Genomic DNA, 18,384 nt, shown 5'->3' with positions numbered 1-18,384 from the left:
TCCTGCTGTGAGCAGGGGGTTGGAATAGATGGCCTCCTGAGGTCCTGTCTAACCCTGATATTCTGTTGTTCTATGATGAAAGGAGAAAATCCCTGGAAATATTCATTTTTTAGGAGGGGGTTCATGAGACTTGACATTTTAGTGAAAGGGGTTCACAGGTTGTTAAAGTTTGGGAACCACTGATATAGATACATACAAAAACACCTTTACAAGAGATATGTTTTCTCTCTGTTAGTATAAAATGTTAAGGAGAAAGGAATGAAAAAAAGGGACAAACTCCTCTAGTTATGAACAGCTACTATATTTATATCAATGAAATGCAAAAACATTTTTCAGGTATGGGGTAAAGGAAATCACAGATCTTCTTTACATTTCATCAGATAGTTCTTTCTTGGGGCCCAATTCTACTTCTATTGAAATCTTTCCATTGATTTAATGGGAGTTGGATTGACTTTTACTTCAATACCAGGAAGATTTTATTGACTAAATTATTGAAAGTAATTTTAAATGTTATTCCAGGATGATTTAATACTGTCTTTGACAACCATTTTTAAGGTATCCACTAGTTTCTCCACAGATTAAACTGTTCTTTAGAGTAGGGCACTGGATTTTAGTGTCACCAGAACAGGTGTTCAAAAGATATCTAGCACCATGTGATCACTAATGTTATCTGCCATATGGGTGCAGAAGTATTACACCATTTTACATTCATAAATGTATGAATGTAAAATGTATTTAAATGTACCTACAATCTTTTTGGATAGGCCTGACATCTACTAGATGAGAGGAGATATGTATGCCTGAGTCACATTGGAGTCCATGTTGGCTGGTACATAATGAAGAATGACATGTGGGCTAGAGAATATGAACCGTGTGATTCAATTCTGTAGATTATACATCTATATGATTTGCCATTGAGTTGGTCCCATTTTCAGTTTCTACATCAGTTTCTCACATTCTGTCAGTGTCATATAATACGATACACTTTGGAGGCTTTTTACATATTTCCAGCTGCAACATGCTCATTCTTGTTAATTTCCTGACCAGCAGTCATAAAGTTAGCTAACTTGTTAGCATGCTAAATTGATGTTCTTTTAGATATCTTTAACATAGTTAATACATATTTTTTCTTAAGTAAACCCACAATGTATATGAATAATATATAATTGCCTCAGTTAAGGAAAACTGAACCTTGAACCCGATGACACAATATACACTATTCTTTATGTTGATATAACACCCAGCACATTGTAGCAATGCCTCTACTAGAAACAAATAGCTAATCATAATAATAATAACATTCAATATTGACTGTATTATGTGTTCTGACCTTCCTCACACAATAGTAGAGAGGAAGCTCTTGATTCATTCTTTTCATTGGCCCATTTTCTCTTTAAATGGGAGATTATAAATGGAATTACGAAAATAAGATATATATATCTCTTGGGTAGAAGCCATTTAATATTACATCTTATTATGGTATGCAATATAACAACTATTGTCTGTGCTCTGCGGGTTAAATCACAGGTGTATCAGATGTAGTGAGATGGGGGTGAGGGAGCACCAGAGAAGTGCAATGGCTTCACTTTAACCATAGAAGTCATAAAGCAACTACGTGCCCCACGTTTGAATGGCATCACAGTGGCCCTTGCTACAACTGATGAAAAGATGTAGTCTACTCTCACACTGGTGGTTCCTTGTAGGCACTTGATGGTATGTTAGGGGGGCAGGGCTATGGTCATGCCTAAATTCAGACGTTCACCCAAGGTTGCTTTTGGCACTGCAGGCAAAGACAGCAAACCTGCACCTGGGATTGTCTAATGGCTAATTCAGTCAGGACTGTCCATGAATGGGTGCGCTGGGGGTAGGTGAGCAAAAGGCTCCCTGTGTCTCTGGTTCCACTTAGGACAATTATGTCGGCATAATTAGGTCCTACGGATATTTTTGTTTTCCTGAGTCATGACTATTGATTCTGCCTTAAATTGCCCTCCATTCCAAATCGCAGCATTTTAGTTTCAAATCTGATAGTTTCCATAACTATGCCCTTTGCATCTAGGCTTTTTAAAACTACAATGCACTCAAAAGAATGTGGAGCTTAGACTCCCGAGAACCTGTTGTCTCTGTTTGAGCACTATGGTAATTGTGATGCTAGTAAACTATATGCCAGCTCTTGCGAAGGCTGTAGGCATCAGCTAAGCACTGACAAATTCATAGCTGGAGACCAGACCAGCTTGCCTATATGTTAATATTGTTCAAGATGGGTGTTGAACTTGTAAGAATGTGGTTAGTGTTTAGACTCTATAAAATGCTTGTAAATTGCTGCATCCATTAATCTTACTTAATGTCTGTATTCCATGCTATAAGGTAATATGCAAGGTTTGCTTTATAATGTTAAAAATGCCTGCTTTGAACTTGTGAACTTAGGCAGGGACAAGTGGATCCCTCACCCATCCAGAAGTACTATCAAGGCTAAATGGGCCATTGTGGAACATCACAACACAAAACCTGGTTTTATGGCCCTCTTACACTCATGAAGGTGCTGTGTACAAGAAAGCACATCCCATCAGCTTGAATTCTGGAAGGAGGGGAATAAAGATAGCTGACATGAAGATTTTTCATCTCTTGGCTGTTTGGACTCTTACAAAGGCAGGAGCTAAGAAACAAAAAGCAGAGATCCCCAGGGTTAATCTGGGTTACCCTAAAAAGACATTCAGTGCTGACAGATTGCTACATCTCTGTCACCTTTTGGAACCACAGACTTAACTTATTCCACTTTAACCTATAAATAACTCTCTCATTTCTTTTTCCTAGTTAATAAATCCTTCATTAGTTTACGATAGGATTGGCTACCAGCGTTGTCTTTGGTGTGAGATCTAAGACACAAATTGGTCTGGGGTAAGCGACTGGTCTCTCGGGACTGGGAGAAACCTGAATATTTTGTGATTTTGGGTGTAAATTACTATTTATCACTATGTTTAGTTTGCCTGGGTGGCAAGATAGCCTGGATTGCCCAAGGGGACTGTCTGTGACTCCAGGGTAAGACTGTTACAGTGATCCAGGAGTTCACATTTGTTACTGGGTTGGTGAAATCTAATTATAGAACATACCACCAGTTTGGGGCATCTGTTCTGCTTTTGACAGTCTGCCCTGAGACAGTAAGGGTCGGTTGCACAGTTACCAACTTTCATGTGGTAAATAAGCACCCCAAATTTCAAAATAAGCCAAAAATCAAGCTAATCCCATTTGAAACAAGGCCAAAACAAGCCAATCCCTAAGAACCCCAACGCTCTATGTGACTAGATCTCCCCAGCATGCAGTCTGGGACTGTGGTGGGCCTGCTGTGCATACCGACTCTCTCCCCCAATTGTTCCTGCTTGTCTTTTGCCCCTGCTTGTTCCCCCTTGCCCCTGCTTGCCCACCTTGCTCCTGCTTGCCAGGAGCCAATCAAAAAAAAAAAAAGAAGCAACAAGCTACAAGCCAAAAACTAGCCTACAAGCAACTCACAAGCCAATTAAGCCAAAAACAAGCCCAATTTCTACATTTTTTTTTGTGGGTTTGGCTTGTCTGTTTGTGAGCCATTTCAGACAGCGTGACAATAGGATTCCTTGTATTTGCTTTCACGGTGTTTCTAAGACACACTATATAATAAACCATCTCAACAGAGAATCACAATGATGCATCCAAATTTTCACTTTGTAATTCCTAACTGCAATTCTGAACATTATTAATAATCACATAGTAGTAAAATAAATATTCCATAGGTACATTTTAAAGATGATTTTATTGTAATTTTCAAGTTTTGTCATTAACATTCCTGACTCTAGAAGATTATAGATTATAGACCAGGGCAGTAGAATGTGAAGTAGTAAATTTATAAAGTATGATAAGTACATATTTTACAATTGTGATTTGCAGATGGTCCTGCAAGATCACTGCCTGTCTTTCGGCTCAATTTGCTCTGTTATACAGCTTCATTTTGATTTTAGCTTTTTCTTTCTTTTCCAGTTTCATTAGATAAGATATAAAACAACTCTCATAAAATGTTTAGCATTGCTTTCATTACCATAAACTGTTTAAGGGACCATTGGAGAGATCCTGAAATCACTTTAGCATGTAAGCACTTGACTCATGTGAGCCATCGCACTGACTTCTGAGAGACTCCTCACACATGTAAAGTTACTCTCATACTCAGAGGCTTGCAGAAACAATTCCCAATAGCCTGTCATAATGTGCAATGCAGAATACATAGGAAACACTGAGGTTAATTATTATTTCCTCTGAAACAGTGTCTTCCCAGGTTATGTTTCTGGTGACTAAGTGTATGATTTTCATGGACAAGAGAAAGGTTTCCTGTTGTGTAGTCATAATGTTTCAACTGAATGTTGACTGGCAACTGTATAGATTTGATGGATTAAAATGTCATCAGCAAAATGATAAAAGAAAATGGTTTGTTTGTTTGTTTTATTTGTAGAGAACTGTTTATTTACCCCTCGCTTATGAATAAAGATTTAGAATAATTGTGAACACACACATTGTTTACCTTCAAGCCAGGCGGGATGGCAATGAATATAGAGAGGATGTTAGAGAAATAGTATGCTACTTAATAATAGCTTTTATAAGGATGGCCAGATGTGATGGACAGATGGGTGGACTAACAGAACTAAGTGCATTATTAGCTGCTCAGACATTTGTTGAATGTCAGCCAAAACTACTGAAACATGGCAATCGAACATTGTAAAACATATCCCACAGGGATAAAACTGCTACACTCATAGTATAAAATTGTGGTATTTTTTTTTAAATCCAGAGACAGACAAATAATTGTACAAATTCATATAATCTAGAGTAGTATTTTGTAAACATCCAGATGTCTAGTTGATTTTTGAGTGTCTAGATAAGTTTAAATCAGCAGAGTAGCTACTAAGTTGACATAATATTGTTTTAAAATAAAATCATACTGTGATTCTGCCCACCCCACTATATCTACTTGAGACAAATAATATTTTTTTAATTTTAGTGTGCCTCTCATCTCATCATCTCAAAATTGTTTATAATGTTAGTTAAGTCTCACACCATCCTGGAGAGGTAACAATTTCAGGTTCTACTGACATGCAGCTACCTCTGGAATGGAATGCACCAACTGCCTAAGAGCACGCAATTTAGGATTAGAAATTGTGAAGTACTGAAGCAACCTCATGCTTATGCTTTTTGTTTGTTCTAGGATTTCTGTGATCATGGATGGTGTATGAATTAAGTAGGCAACTACACTTGCTGCAGAGTAACAGAAAATATAATTTCTGTATTGAATAAAGAAAAAATAATTTAATACATAGAAACTACATCTTAGTAATAAGCAGAGGCTAATTGGAAATGGCCTTTAGCACCTCAGAAGGAGGTCAATTGTGAGTCACAGCATAATAGTGAATAATACTTGAAAAAAAATCTGCTTTCTAACATGACAAGAATGATTTGCAGTTAATAATAGAGGGGGGAAAGGCCAGTCTTTTCAGTTACCCTTGGCTTCACCTAGGACAAAATAAAAAATCACTTCTGTCGCTGCAAGCTACTTACTTTCCTCCTGGTCATTATTGCTTAGCTATATCTTAGTGATAAAATCTGTCATTACTGACTTTATTGACATTAAAGTTGATTTATTTGCATGCTTGGTGACTAAGAATTGCATTACGCTGGCATTCACATTGCTTGAGTACTTTAGATAGCAAGTGCATCACTGACTTAATTGTCTTTTGCTGGTTCACTTGCTCTCTAATCTCAGTTAGAAAATAATATTGGGCTAAATTTATCCCTGGCAAAACTCTTTTGACTTTAGTGGTGATACACCAGGGATGGATTTGGTCCATTACTGCTAAGCAGAGGCAAACGATAATAGAGAGCTGTCTGTATGATAAAGTGTTTGTTTGTTTCTGCTATTTTATGTTGTCTAGGTCAGAGAGTCAAACAAGATAGATTGAAGGGGCCAAATTCTGGTGTAGGATTACACACATGTAACTGACAAAAGGGACAGATTTTGATCTTCTTGTGTTGAATAGCATCTTACTCCATGAGTAGTCACAACATACTATTCTTTATCAGTAATCGGTATCAGAGTATGCCCCTAAATATTTTATCATATACACCAAGGTCTGATTACTCATTAAGGTAAAACCCAGGGTTGTCAGTTCAATCCTTGAGGGGGCCATTTAGGGATCTGGAGCAAAAATTGGGGATTGGTCCTGCTTTGAGCAGGGGGTTGGACTAGATGATCTCCTGTGGTCACTTCCAACCCTGATATTCTATGATTCTGTGATTCTATGATCCAGCAAGATACTAAACTCCTCTGAATTGGCACTGAATGCCTTCCACTCCACTGTCTTCAATGGAAATTAAAAGCTGCTAAGTGCCCCAATGGATGTGCTGCAATGTGTAGGCCCCGATCCTGAAAGTGAATCCATGTGAGTGTGCACCTTTGTACTCACACAGAGCCCCAGTCACTTCAGTGGGGCTGCACAGGAGGGCAAATAAGGTGCTGGCTGAATAGTTTCACTTGAAGATCGGGGGCCTTGGCTGCAAACACTGAAGGAGAATATTTAAATACAAACTAAAACTGTCCAGAAAAAACTCTCAAATCATGGAAAATTTTGTATATATCTTGAACTTTAAACCTTTTTACCAACCTAAATTTTGGGCCTACATTGGCCTACAATATCTCTTTACATTGTTTACAGTCTGATGGGAACAGTTTGCATCCACCTACACGTTATCCCTCCAGAAATGTAGTATTGAGTGATAAAGCAAAGAAAGTATGGATTTGGAAAAGATTTGGACTATAGTTGGGTGAAAGCTAATACTGTGATGAAAAGGAGTTGTGATGCTGGCAGGCCAGATGCCAGCTCTTGTCCAGGCTGCAGGCATTAGTTAAGAACGGATAAACTCAGAGCTGAAGACAAGACCAGTTCACCTGTATGCTAGTTTTGCTCAAAATAGATAAGTCTTTTAAGAATGTACTTAGTGTTTAGACTCTATGAAATGCTCATAAATTGCTGAATGCATTAATCTCTCTTGTTATGTCTGTACTCCATGCTAGCAGAAAATATGTACATTTTGCTTTATAACATTGAAAACGTTTGCTCTTAACTTGTGAACTCAGGCACAGGAATCATCCTCCATGCCCATCCAGAAGGACTGCCAAAATCAGATGGGCCATCAAGGAACACCACAATACAAAGGATTGGTTAATGGCCCTATTGCACCTGGGAAATGCTATATGCACAGAAGTTCATCCTTTGGACTTGGAAGCTGAATGAAGGACATAAAACAAGGTCACAGGAAAATTTTCCATCTTTTTGGCTCTTTGAATTCTGGCAGGGCCAGACTTTAAACCAGTGGCTCTCAAACTATGCCTCCCAAGGGAGGAGAAGGAATGTGTCAAGGGAGGCATGAACTGTGTGCTTTTTTTTTTTTTTTTTAAAGAGAGCTCTGGCAGTCAGCCCCAGGTGGCTAGGGCTTGTGCAGAAGGGCCGTGCGCACCCGGGAGGTGGGGATAAAGGGACAATTGGAGTCCTGCTACCCCAGGGCTAACAGCCAGATCCCCGCCACCCCAGGGCTTACAACCAAAGCCCCACCACCCCAGGGCTGAGCACCGCTCTGGGCTCAGGGTCTCCTTCCCCCTACCCCATTCCATCACCAGGGGGTAGCCCAGGCTCAGGCTCTCCTTCCCACCCCCCAAATCTCTCATCTGTAGGCAGCTGGTCTCCAGCTTTCAGCCAAAATGGCAGGGCCCTGCCTGTCAGCAGTGCAGAAGGATGGCAGTCGGGCGCTAATTCTGCTGTGAAAAGTGATATTAACGAATATTACTTTTCACGTTGCCACTCTGCTGCTCTCCGCTCTGCCTTCAGAGCTGGGTGGTGGTATATGTACTTGGGGGGGAGGGAGTAAGGGGCACCCAACCAAATAAGTTTGAGCACCACTGCTCTCAACAAAAGCCAGAGATCCCCAGGGGTCCTCCCTGAAAGACACTTTGAATTGACAGATCACTATAACTCTGTTACTCTTAGGAGTTAGATGGTAACACATCTGTGTGTTTATGTTGCTTGCTTTAACCTGTAAATAACTCTCTTATTCCTTTTTCCTAGTTAATAAACCTTTAATAAAGCCTGTGGATTTGTCTTTGGTATAAGATCTAGGATACCAATTGATCTGAGGTAAGAGACTGGTCTCTTGGGACTGGAAGCTACCTGAATGTGGTGTGATTTTTGGTGTAAGTGACCATTTATCATTACCATTTATCCGATGAAGTGAGCTGTAGCTCACGAAAGCTTATGCTCAAATAAATTTGTTAGTCGCTAAGGTGCCACAAGTACTCCTTTTCTTTTTGCATTTATCACTAAGCCCATTTTGTCTGCGTGGCAAGATAGACTGGAGAACCCAAGGGGACTGTTTGTGACTCCATGGTAAGACTGCTAGATTGATCGAGGCGTTCACATTTATTACTGAGTTGGGGAAATCTAATAATAGAATATACCACTGGTTTGGGATGTCTGTCCTGCTTTGACAGTCTGCCCTGAGGTTGACAGCCTAAGTCATGAGCCACTCTAGACAATGTGAGAGGTCCTACCATCTGAAAATCAAGCCACTTATTCAAGCAGTTAAATATGGGTCAAGGTACCTTACATAGGCACCTGAGATTGAAAATTTTGGCATTTTCCCCTGTCCTGTGAAAAATATAAATGTAAAAATCTTTTTTAAAATCAAGGATTTTGCTGAGGGAGAAATAGTTTTGCTGCAAAAATGACTAATTTTTAACAAAGTCAGATTTTCACAGCAAAAAGCTGCTGTAATAAGCTTTATCAGGATGACCCACAGGAAAATTATTTTTCTCCAACAGAGGTACTTCAAGTTGCTCTGTGTTGCAATTTACAGCATTCTTAATTTCAGCATATGATAATTTCATTCATATCCATCTGTTTCAACTATCTAATGCTGCCACATACAACATTTCTGGCCAAAACAGAAGCCACAGAAAAATTTATGTCAGAGAGAAATTTCATGATTAAATTCTCTGCCACAGTCTTTCACTTTCAGCAAGCCCTTCTGAGATACCAATATTTACACTACTTACCAGTAACCTTGAATTGGACCTTTATTTCTAATAAATGTAACATTCCACATCAACAATTCAAATAACGAACCCCCCCCCCAGAGTAGCTGAAAAACAATCCAAATAAATACAATGAATCATCTGAACCAACAGTACCCAATAAGGCCACAAGGTAAACATGCAAATACAGAGGCAGGCTGATTATCTGCAGCTTTTTGAAATTTACTTGAAATTCTGGATCAAAAAATATCTGCTACAATGAGTTCAGGGCTTGAAATGCTAACATTTTGCCTTGAATTAATATATGAATTTTCCTGAGTGCATGAAAGAGAAAATGTGAAGTTTCACATGGAAATTTATTTTCATCAGAGCTGCATGATTATGGCTGGAGGAATTTTCAGTTTCAGTAGCACAGGGCAACGTTGGCATTTTAAAAACAAAAACCTCTCAGCAGAAGAATAGAATAAAAATACATTACTACTGCATTGCAGGGGCTGATCCTGCAGTTCTATGCAGACAGACTTTTTATTGAGTTTCATAGGAGTTTGCCTGCATAAAAACAGCATTAGGCTTTTAGTGGGCACAATAATAAGAAGCAGGCTGACATGCTTAAAAATTCTCATTATATTTCTATATAATAATTCATGAATAAACATATTAAGTGACTCTGTTCTAGTGCATATTATTTATCTGCAAGTTATTTTAAAGGAACTTTTAAATTGTATTCCCCAACTCCTAATAAAAGTTTCTATTATGGTTTCCTGAGTGTTGCCTGTGCTCAGCACTCTGCTATACAAAGGAACCCATTGTCTCTGCTCTCAGGAACTTTAAAGGCTTTATTTGGGTCTTTCTTTAGGGAAATGAGAATTTCAGACCAAATTCTCTGGACCCTACATGAGAAAAACTCCCACTGAATCAATGGCAGCCTTGCTTGAGTAAAGACTGCAGAATATGGTCTTTTAGAATTGCCATACCAGATCAGACCAATGGTCCATTTAGTCCAGTATCCCACATCTGACAATAGCTAATCAGATGCCCTGTGAACATGAATAGAGAACCCTCATAATGAACAGGTATATACTAATATGTGTGCCCATCGAGGAAGTTTCTTTCTGAACCAGATTCTGTGTGCTTGGCCTATGCCCTGAAACCTGAGAGTTTATATGCCTTCTACATTTTTATCTGATCTAAAGTTACTGCATATTTTCTTACTGTGAATATAATAAAAGTCTAATCCTGCTAAGCTCTACATTGTGGCAATGAGTTCCATTGGTTAACTAGGTATTGGTAAAAAAGCATGTCCTCTTTTAACTTTTAAATGAGTTGCCTTTTGAGTTCATTGGCTGACCTCTTGTTCTAAAATGATCAGAAAAGGTAAATGGCAACACTTAATTGACCTCCTCTTTCTCCTTCATTAGTTTACATAATTTTAACATGTCACCTCTTATACACATATTTTAAACTAACTAGCCCTACTCTTTTAAATGTCTTATGACTTTCCACAATTCTAATCCTTTTTTGCCCTCTTTGAGGGCATACTAATGCTTTACATAATGGCATATTTTAAATATTTTTCTCTTTAATACAATTTAATATTGTGTTTGCTTTTTTTGACCAGCCACATGCACTGAGGAGATACTTTAATTGAGCTGTCCGCAGTGATGCCTATTTTTTTCCTGAGTGGTTACAGTTAATTTAGAATCCATCAATGTGCATGAGTTAGTACAAATTGCTCCTTCCAATATTCATAACCTTGCTTTTGTCTATATTGAATTTCATTTGCCATTATGCTGTCCAGTAGCCGAGCGTTTTTTAGGTCCCTCTGATGTTCTTTTCTCTCTTTTCTACAATTGACCAAGTCCATATTTTTCTGTCTTTGGCAACTTTTGCCATCTCTCTGTTCACCCTCTTTTTCAGATATTAATAAGTATGTCAAACACCACGAGTGTTAACAGAGATATGTAGGGCATCCCATTATTAACTTCCAGGTTGAAACTGAAAATTTATTTCTACCCTTTGTTTCCTATCTCACAGCCAGTTTCTAATCCATGGCATACTTTATCTCTCAACCCATAGAAACTTAGTTTCCTTAAAAACCTCCTTTGAGGGACTTAAAAGACCTTTGAAAGTCCAAATAAGTTATATCAATGTAATGACGGCTTTCCCCCCTATACCACTTCTTACTACCAGTTCTTACACATTAATGTAAAGCAATTTTGGACTGAGTGTAGAGGTAATAAAACAGGAGTCTATGCTCAGTTGTCTTCTTTTTCTATCATGGCACATAAAGGCTTGAAGACCTATTTAAAATAAGTATCTTTAGGTTTAAATAGTGACACTTCAATCAAATGAAACATTTTGTTAAATTATTGATACATTACTTCACCATTTTGAGAAGAATGGGTTTTAGAATCATTGTTATCTTGGTACACTACCAAGACAGCTTGAACCTTCACCAGTGGATGTGTTCTCCAAACTGGCAGATCAGTGACATTGATTAGTTCATTTCCTTAACAGATGTGGAATGGGGAAGAAGGCTTATTGTACAATTCTGTATCAGTCTGAGGTCATAACTGAAGGCACAGAGGGCAAGTGATGAAGTACTGATGCAGAAGAAGCATTCATTATCCCTAGGTAACTTTGCTCATGTCACTGTTTCCTTGGATTTAGTTTAGACTTGGATTTAGTTTCTGAAAACTAACATTGACAACAGCAGTAGATGTTTAGTTCAAAGAACTGTTATTGCCTTATTAACACAACTTCTGATTTTGCAAATTCAAATTCTTTTCTGATTTGTTTCTAAAGAGTAATGGATTGAAACTGTAGAGAGAAGTATTCACACTTGCAGGAATATTATAGTAGTATTTAAAGTCAAGCTGACTGGTTCAACCTGTGTGCAACCCTGCATCTAGGTTAAACTTGGAAAAGAGTCTGAAAAGAAACAATAAAGGGGATTTACAAATATCAGACAAATTTATCAATTCAATATATTGTTTGCTATGTCTCATCCACAGTGAATTTCCTTGATTTTAAATCAGAAACCATGCACTGTTGTGTATTGAATTACCAGGCATCCACTTGGAGTTCTTTAAGTGAATACTTAAGGATCTGATTTTTCAGAGGTGCTGAGCACTAGCAGCTCTCACTGACTTCAGCTGGAGCTGTGGGTTCTCAGCTGTTCTAAAATTCATGTCCTCAACCTTTATTAAACAGAGAATAAGATTTCTGAAGACAGCAGTCTACCCAGCTGCCAGAGAGCTCCCTCTAGGCACTCTATCCTCAATATACAAAGCAGTTATCCACAAAGCATTATCTCCAAATTCATTCATGCTGCTGCAAGATTTATATTGTAACAATACATCACCTTTTTACTGTTTTCCGGACACTACTATCGAACAGAAAAACAGAAATAGATATGAACTTTGAGGTAAGCTCATACACAGAGGTAATGAGCGCATTAGTCATTGAACCAGTATATAACTGGACAAAGCACACAACAATATGTAACAAAAGCCATTAAAATATTGCCAGGCTCAATGCTTACTTTTAGGGGACGAAGAATGCAATATCACTTAAATCTAACATAACAAGATTAGCACACATTTTGGGGAAAATCCCTGTTTATGTGTAGGTAAAAGCATTTATAGCATATTTGCACAGAGTGTTTGCAATTACTTGTATGGGTCTCCATTTGCTGTACAGTAGTGTATGCATAAATTTGCAGAAAAGTTTTTTTTTTTAAATATAGTATGCTCACCAATAATAATACTCAGCTTCTATACTGTGCTCTTCATCACAAAGCACTTTACAAATATACCTTGCCAAATAACATGGGCTGACTGACCCATTTCCATGGTAAAACCTTTGGGAATAAGTCAGGGAGAAGAAAACAAACAAGGACCATCTTGTGGAGTTCCCCTTAAACTGTCCTATTGTGCGAGCTGGAGAATCCTTGCATTATAAGTCATGGTTTCAGCCCCAAACAAAACAGAATTTCAGGGAGACGTGGGAGGCCAGGGTCTCTTCAGCAACTCTGGCCTCCACATCAGTTCCTAGTAGTGTGTTTCCTCTAGATCTACACTACCAGTGAGGGAGTAGGTCACAGCTGCCCAAGGGCTCCCTTCCAAGGGATAGTCCCATCATGAAAGGGCTCAATAGGAAAGATAATGCAGTTCAAGGCTATGTATTTTCTTTTTAGTAATTATTAAAAGCTGCTGGGGAGATGTTGTGCTTCCCTTCCTGACCTTGGCTTTTCCTCTGCCCATTGTAGATCCCTGGATCTTCAAAGAGAGTCCTCTAGTGTCCTGAGGAATATGAGCAATGGTTCTGCAAAGGAAGCTGCCTCTCCTTCTATACTGGGGAGTTCCATACACAGAAGTAAGGTAAATGTACCCTAGTAAATGTCCCGAAGAGTATAGTGATTTTACCATCTAGCTTTAGATTAATCCTAACCAGTTGTGGTCAATAAAACGTGATGACACTTTTGGGGAGAGTCAGGCTGTTAACCCATGTTATTTTGATAGATCTATATTGGGAGAGTTAGGTTCTACACACCTAAATTCTTCCTCTGGGTCCAACTGGATTTGATAGTGTTTTTTGTGCAGGGTGGACTGCTCATCAATAAAACCTTTTTGTTTGCCAGTTTCATTTGTCATTCCACAAAACATTGGACATCAATAATGGGAGTTGACAGGGGATGCCAGTGTGTCCCTCTGCTGACATTGTAGGATTCTCAAAAAAGATTTGTACAATCTGTTCTTTTAATCCCATTCAGTCCTAACACAACAGACACAAAGCCACATCATTTAAATCAGTTTCATGTTTTGCAAGGATGCAGCAGCAAAGATATACAATGTGTCTTTAAGCCATCAGATGGATGCTTAACTGAACCGGGGTGCTGTTTGTTTTCAGTATATTAAAAACCATGGAGAGGTTGTAAACATGAGATTGTCCAGCCAAGAACAAAACTGTAACCTTTGTTTGAAAAAAGGTTTAAATCAGTAAAGCTGAACTTTCCAAGTATTGTGGAAGTGCTAGATGTGATTCCATAATTGAGGTTGCCTTTTGGGGCATACATTTCTGTTTTTCATGTAAGTGGCTTTTAGTGTGAGAATTTTCACATAATGAGTTACCCAGGAAAGAATTTTCCGTAGTATCTGGCTGATGAATCTTGCCCATATGCTCAGGGTTTAGCTGATCGCCATATTGGGGTCAGGAAGGAATTTTCCTCCAGGGCAGATTGGAAGAGGCCCTGAAGGTTTTTCACCTTCCTCTATAGCTTGGGGCATGGGTCACTTGCTGGAGGATTCTCTGCTCCTTGAAGTCTTTAAACCATGATTTGAGGACTTCAATAGCACAAATATAGGTGACAGGTTTTTTGCAGGAGTGGTGGGTGAAATTCTGTGGCCTGCGTTGTGCAGGAGGTCGGACTGGATGATCATAGTGGTCCCTTCTGACCTAAATATCTATGAATCTATGATCATTTTTATGCCCTTTGAATTTTCTATGTAATTTATTTGGATTTTTTGTAATACACTTTTCATAAGACGTGTTTACAATTGGTTTCTGATTGAAATTCATTGAGCTCTCTCCCATTTTATTGTCTATGTATCTTTAACACAACGGTATATGTACACCAAAACTGGCAGTGATCTGAATCTTGAATAGATCTGGTACAATTGATAGGTTTTGAAAAGAAATATTCAAAACAGCCCCAACTAATAGTGTTGTGAGAGGAGTGTGAAAAATGGAAAGTTGAAGGGTAGTCTGGTTTGTCTGGAGTGTATAGTTTGGTACAGGAAGCACCGGGAAAACTAGCATCCCGAGTGGAAAAGAGTTAGGTAGAGCTAGTCAGGAGTTTTCTGTCAGAAATTTCCAACTGTGGGAAAACTTGGATTTTGAAAAATAAATAAATAAATAAAGTTCCATTGGGGGGAAAAACATATTTCATTTTGGATCAATTCAACATTAAACTGTGTTGACTTATTGTGGCACAATGACTCATGGGAGTTGTAGTTCGGACCCTCATTTCTTCCTATAGGCTAGGCTCCTTGGCTGGACTACATCGCCTCCTGATTGCAAAACACTCTTCAATCTGACTGAATGGAATGGATTTTCATGGGAATGACAGGGCTGGGAGACGTAGTCCGACCATTTAGCGTGGTCCATAGAGGAGAATGGGGCCATCATGCAACATGAACTACAAGTCCCTTGAGGTCCATAGGAAAATTCTATTTAATGTTTTCATGGGTCCATAGATTCTAAGACCAGAAGGGACTATTTTCATCCTCCAGTCTGACCTCCTGTATACCACACGCCATAGAACTTCCCTAAAATAATTCCTAGCGCATGTCTTTTAGAAAAACTTCCAGACTTGATTTTAAAATTGTTAGGGTTGGAAAATCCTCCATGACTCTAAGTAAATTGTAACAGTGGTTCAGTACTCTCACTGTTAAAAAATGTATTCCTTCTTTCCTATCTGAATTTGTGTAGCTTCAGCTTCCAGTCATTGGATCATGTTATGTATTTTTCTGCTAGACTAAAGAATCCATTAAAAAATGTGTTCTCCATATAGGTACTTATAAACTGTAATCAAGTCACCCCTTAGCCTTCTCTTTGTTAAGCAAAATAGATTGAGCTCCTTGAGTCTATCACTAAAAGGCAGGTTTACTAATCGTTAAATCATTCTTGTGGTTCTTCTCTGAACCCTTTCCAATTTATCAATATTCTTCTTGAACTGTGGACATCAGAACTGGAAACAGTGGTCCAACAGCAGTCACAATAGTGCCAAATACAGAGGTAAAAATCTCTTTACTCCTACCTGAGAGTCCCCTGTTTATGCATCTAAGGATCTTGTTAGCCCTTTTGGCCACAGAGTCATTCCCAGGGGTCCCTATCCTGTAAGTATGGCCTGTATTCTTTGTTCCTAGATATATACATTTACATTTAGCCATATTAAAATACCTGTTGTTTGCTTGCACCCAGTTTACCAAGCAATCCAGATGGCTCTATAAAAGTATTAATTATTGAGCTGATGTATTTGAAGCACTTTAGAAAATTAAGCATTTTGGATCAGTTCAACAAACCAAAAGAATATATTTCAATTTGGAAATAACAAAATATTTTTTTGTTAAACACCAAAATTAAATGGTTTGTAATTTTCCAAACACTTTTTTTGTGTGGGGAGGAATGTTTTGTTCCATGAAAAATTTAGATATTTCAACTTTTCATTCTGATTTGAGAAGGAAACTATGTTGAAATATCAGAATGTTCTATGGGACGTAAATAGCAATTTTCTTTCGGATGTAGAGCTAATATTGGGATGTATGGTCTGTACAGAATTTTTGACAATGGTAAGTTGTTTGCCTGTGGGGAGAGGAGTAGAAAGGAGGTACTGCTAGGTGGCTTAATTTCTCATTTCCTTTTGTGGGCATGTCAGGCAAGTTGCATATGTTGCAAACAACTGTTTCACAGTTAAGCCCTCTGTGTATTAATGTATGTAAAAAGAGATTTTTAGTATTATCACTTCCATACATGTGATTAAAGAGATTCCGCAGTATTTATAAGAATCTACACTCTTATTTTTTAGAGTGAGTGTGTGGCATGATTCCCAGGAATGAGAGAGAATGGCTTAACTCAAAAGGCTGCATTAGAAACCTAGCTGCATCTCAGCCTAGAAATAGCCAAAAACTCCTGGAAGAATATCTTATTGAGAGACTTATTGGTAGAGAACAACTGCCTAATCCTTCAGGCTTTTGTGGGATTTCTCCTATGCAATGTACAACCATTTGCTCTAAGTCAGAATTAAATAAAAAATAAACACTCCATGAGGGAGCACAGTATATGTATGTCTCGCATGACAGTTTGGATCGAGCTTTCTGCACCAGAACTTGGGAGACAAAATGGCTGCTGAACTCTGCTCATAGGGTGAATGCTTAGACATATAAAGATGCAGTGTGTGGACAACAAAAAGGCATCATATAGTCATATCTAGAATACATACACTTTTTTTAGGCATGCAAGAATGAACCCCAAATCCCAAGTCATCAGCATCACTCAGCTGTATGCACTCCAACTGTACAAGCAACAGAATATTACAGGATAATAGAGCCCAGTCCTATATAGGCAAGCTGCAGAGAAGACAGCTTTTGAACCTCAGTTTGATTTACTCAAAGTCCTCTGATTCATAAAGTTATATTCATTTGGTGTCAGCTTTGTATCCAAATCATAGAAAGAAATCTTGGGAAAGAAGCATTAACAGAGAAGAATGTCTCATGTTTTTCAGTTGTCTCCTGTAGGGAACTGTGTCTTAGAATGTGACAGGAAGTGAGTTCTCATCCTCTTTTGGAACTATAACACATACGTTTTGGACTGCATGCTCCATGGGGGAGGGGAGCAAGGACTATATTTATGTCTTGTACAGCATTCAGCACATCACTGGACCTATTGGTATCTAAAAATATTTTTTGAAATTCTTTCACTGTTATGCATACAGTGGATTCAATCAGTATCGGGGCCCCATTGTGCTACGTGATGCAGAAACAAAGGCAGAAATATTCCCTGCCCTAAATAGCTTAAATTAATAATAGCTCACAGTTTGACTGTCTCTGTGAGACTCTGTTAACTGAATTTGGTGCTAAAACCACACGCATTTCTTTGTTATTATGTTAATAAAAAAACATTTCAACTACTTAAACTAAAATATTTCTGAAAATCCGATTTCCTTGTCACTGTTCATGCTATTTATTTACTTTGATCTTTCTCTCATTGTGCGCAATGAAAATAAAAAGTCAGTTTCATTTTGGTTTAGAGTCAGTTTTACTTTCAAGTTCTCAGTGCAATGTTTTGATTGCAAATACTGCAGGAGAATTAAAAAAATCCCACAACTTTCCTTTCAAATAATAAAATGAAAATCATGGATCCATTGCATTAGTTTTAATTATCAAAAAAATAACAACAACAAATTTAGCCAAAATCTAAATTTGGACCAAATCTGAGTTAACAGTGTCTGTTTGACTGAACAATCTCTGCACATCAAAGTAAGAAAAACAGACCTCTTGATATATAGGATAATGACAATGCAAAATTGTAATGGAGCAAAGAGATAATTTTTTAGTATTTGGAGAAGTATATTATAGAAAAATATCAACTGAAATATATTCTTTGTATTAAACCAGAAAAAAAATCAGTGTTTATATTTGAACACTCTCATGTTTTTAATTTATCCCATGCAGCATCTGTCCATTCTCTGTACTTATGTTCCTGTGACTTCCCTGTTAATCTAATAG

At 38.1% G+C, this 18,384-nt stretch overlaps 1 long non-coding RNA gene across 6 annotated transcripts in view; it reads left to right on the top strand.

Moving 5' to 3' along the window:
* Positions 1 to 18,384, top strand: part of LOC125638508 (uncharacterized) — a 318,696-nt gene that overhangs the window by 220,914 nt on the left and 79,398 nt on the right. For all 6 annotated transcript variants that reach the window (XR_012668985.1, XR_012668983.1, XR_012668986.1 and 3 more), the window contains 4 exons: positions 7,148 to 7,319; positions 8,133 to 8,201; positions 11,615 to 11,731; positions 13,368 to 13,479. This is a non-coding gene — a long non-coding RNA (uncharacterized LOC125638508). The remainder of the gene's footprint in view (positions 1 to 7,147; positions 7,320 to 8,132; positions 8,202 to 11,614; positions 11,732 to 13,367; positions 13,480 to 18,384) is intronic.

Source organism: Caretta caretta, chromosome 6, assembly GCF_965140235.1.
Source record: "Caretta caretta isolate rCarCar2 chromosome 6, rCarCar1.hap1, whole genome shotgun sequence".
NCBI classification, from domain to species: domain Eukaryota; kingdom Metazoa; phylum Chordata; order Testudines; family Cheloniidae; genus Caretta; species Caretta caretta.
The sequence above is the reverse complement of the archived record's forward strand: the minus strand, read 5'-3'. Positions and strand labels throughout refer to the sequence as shown.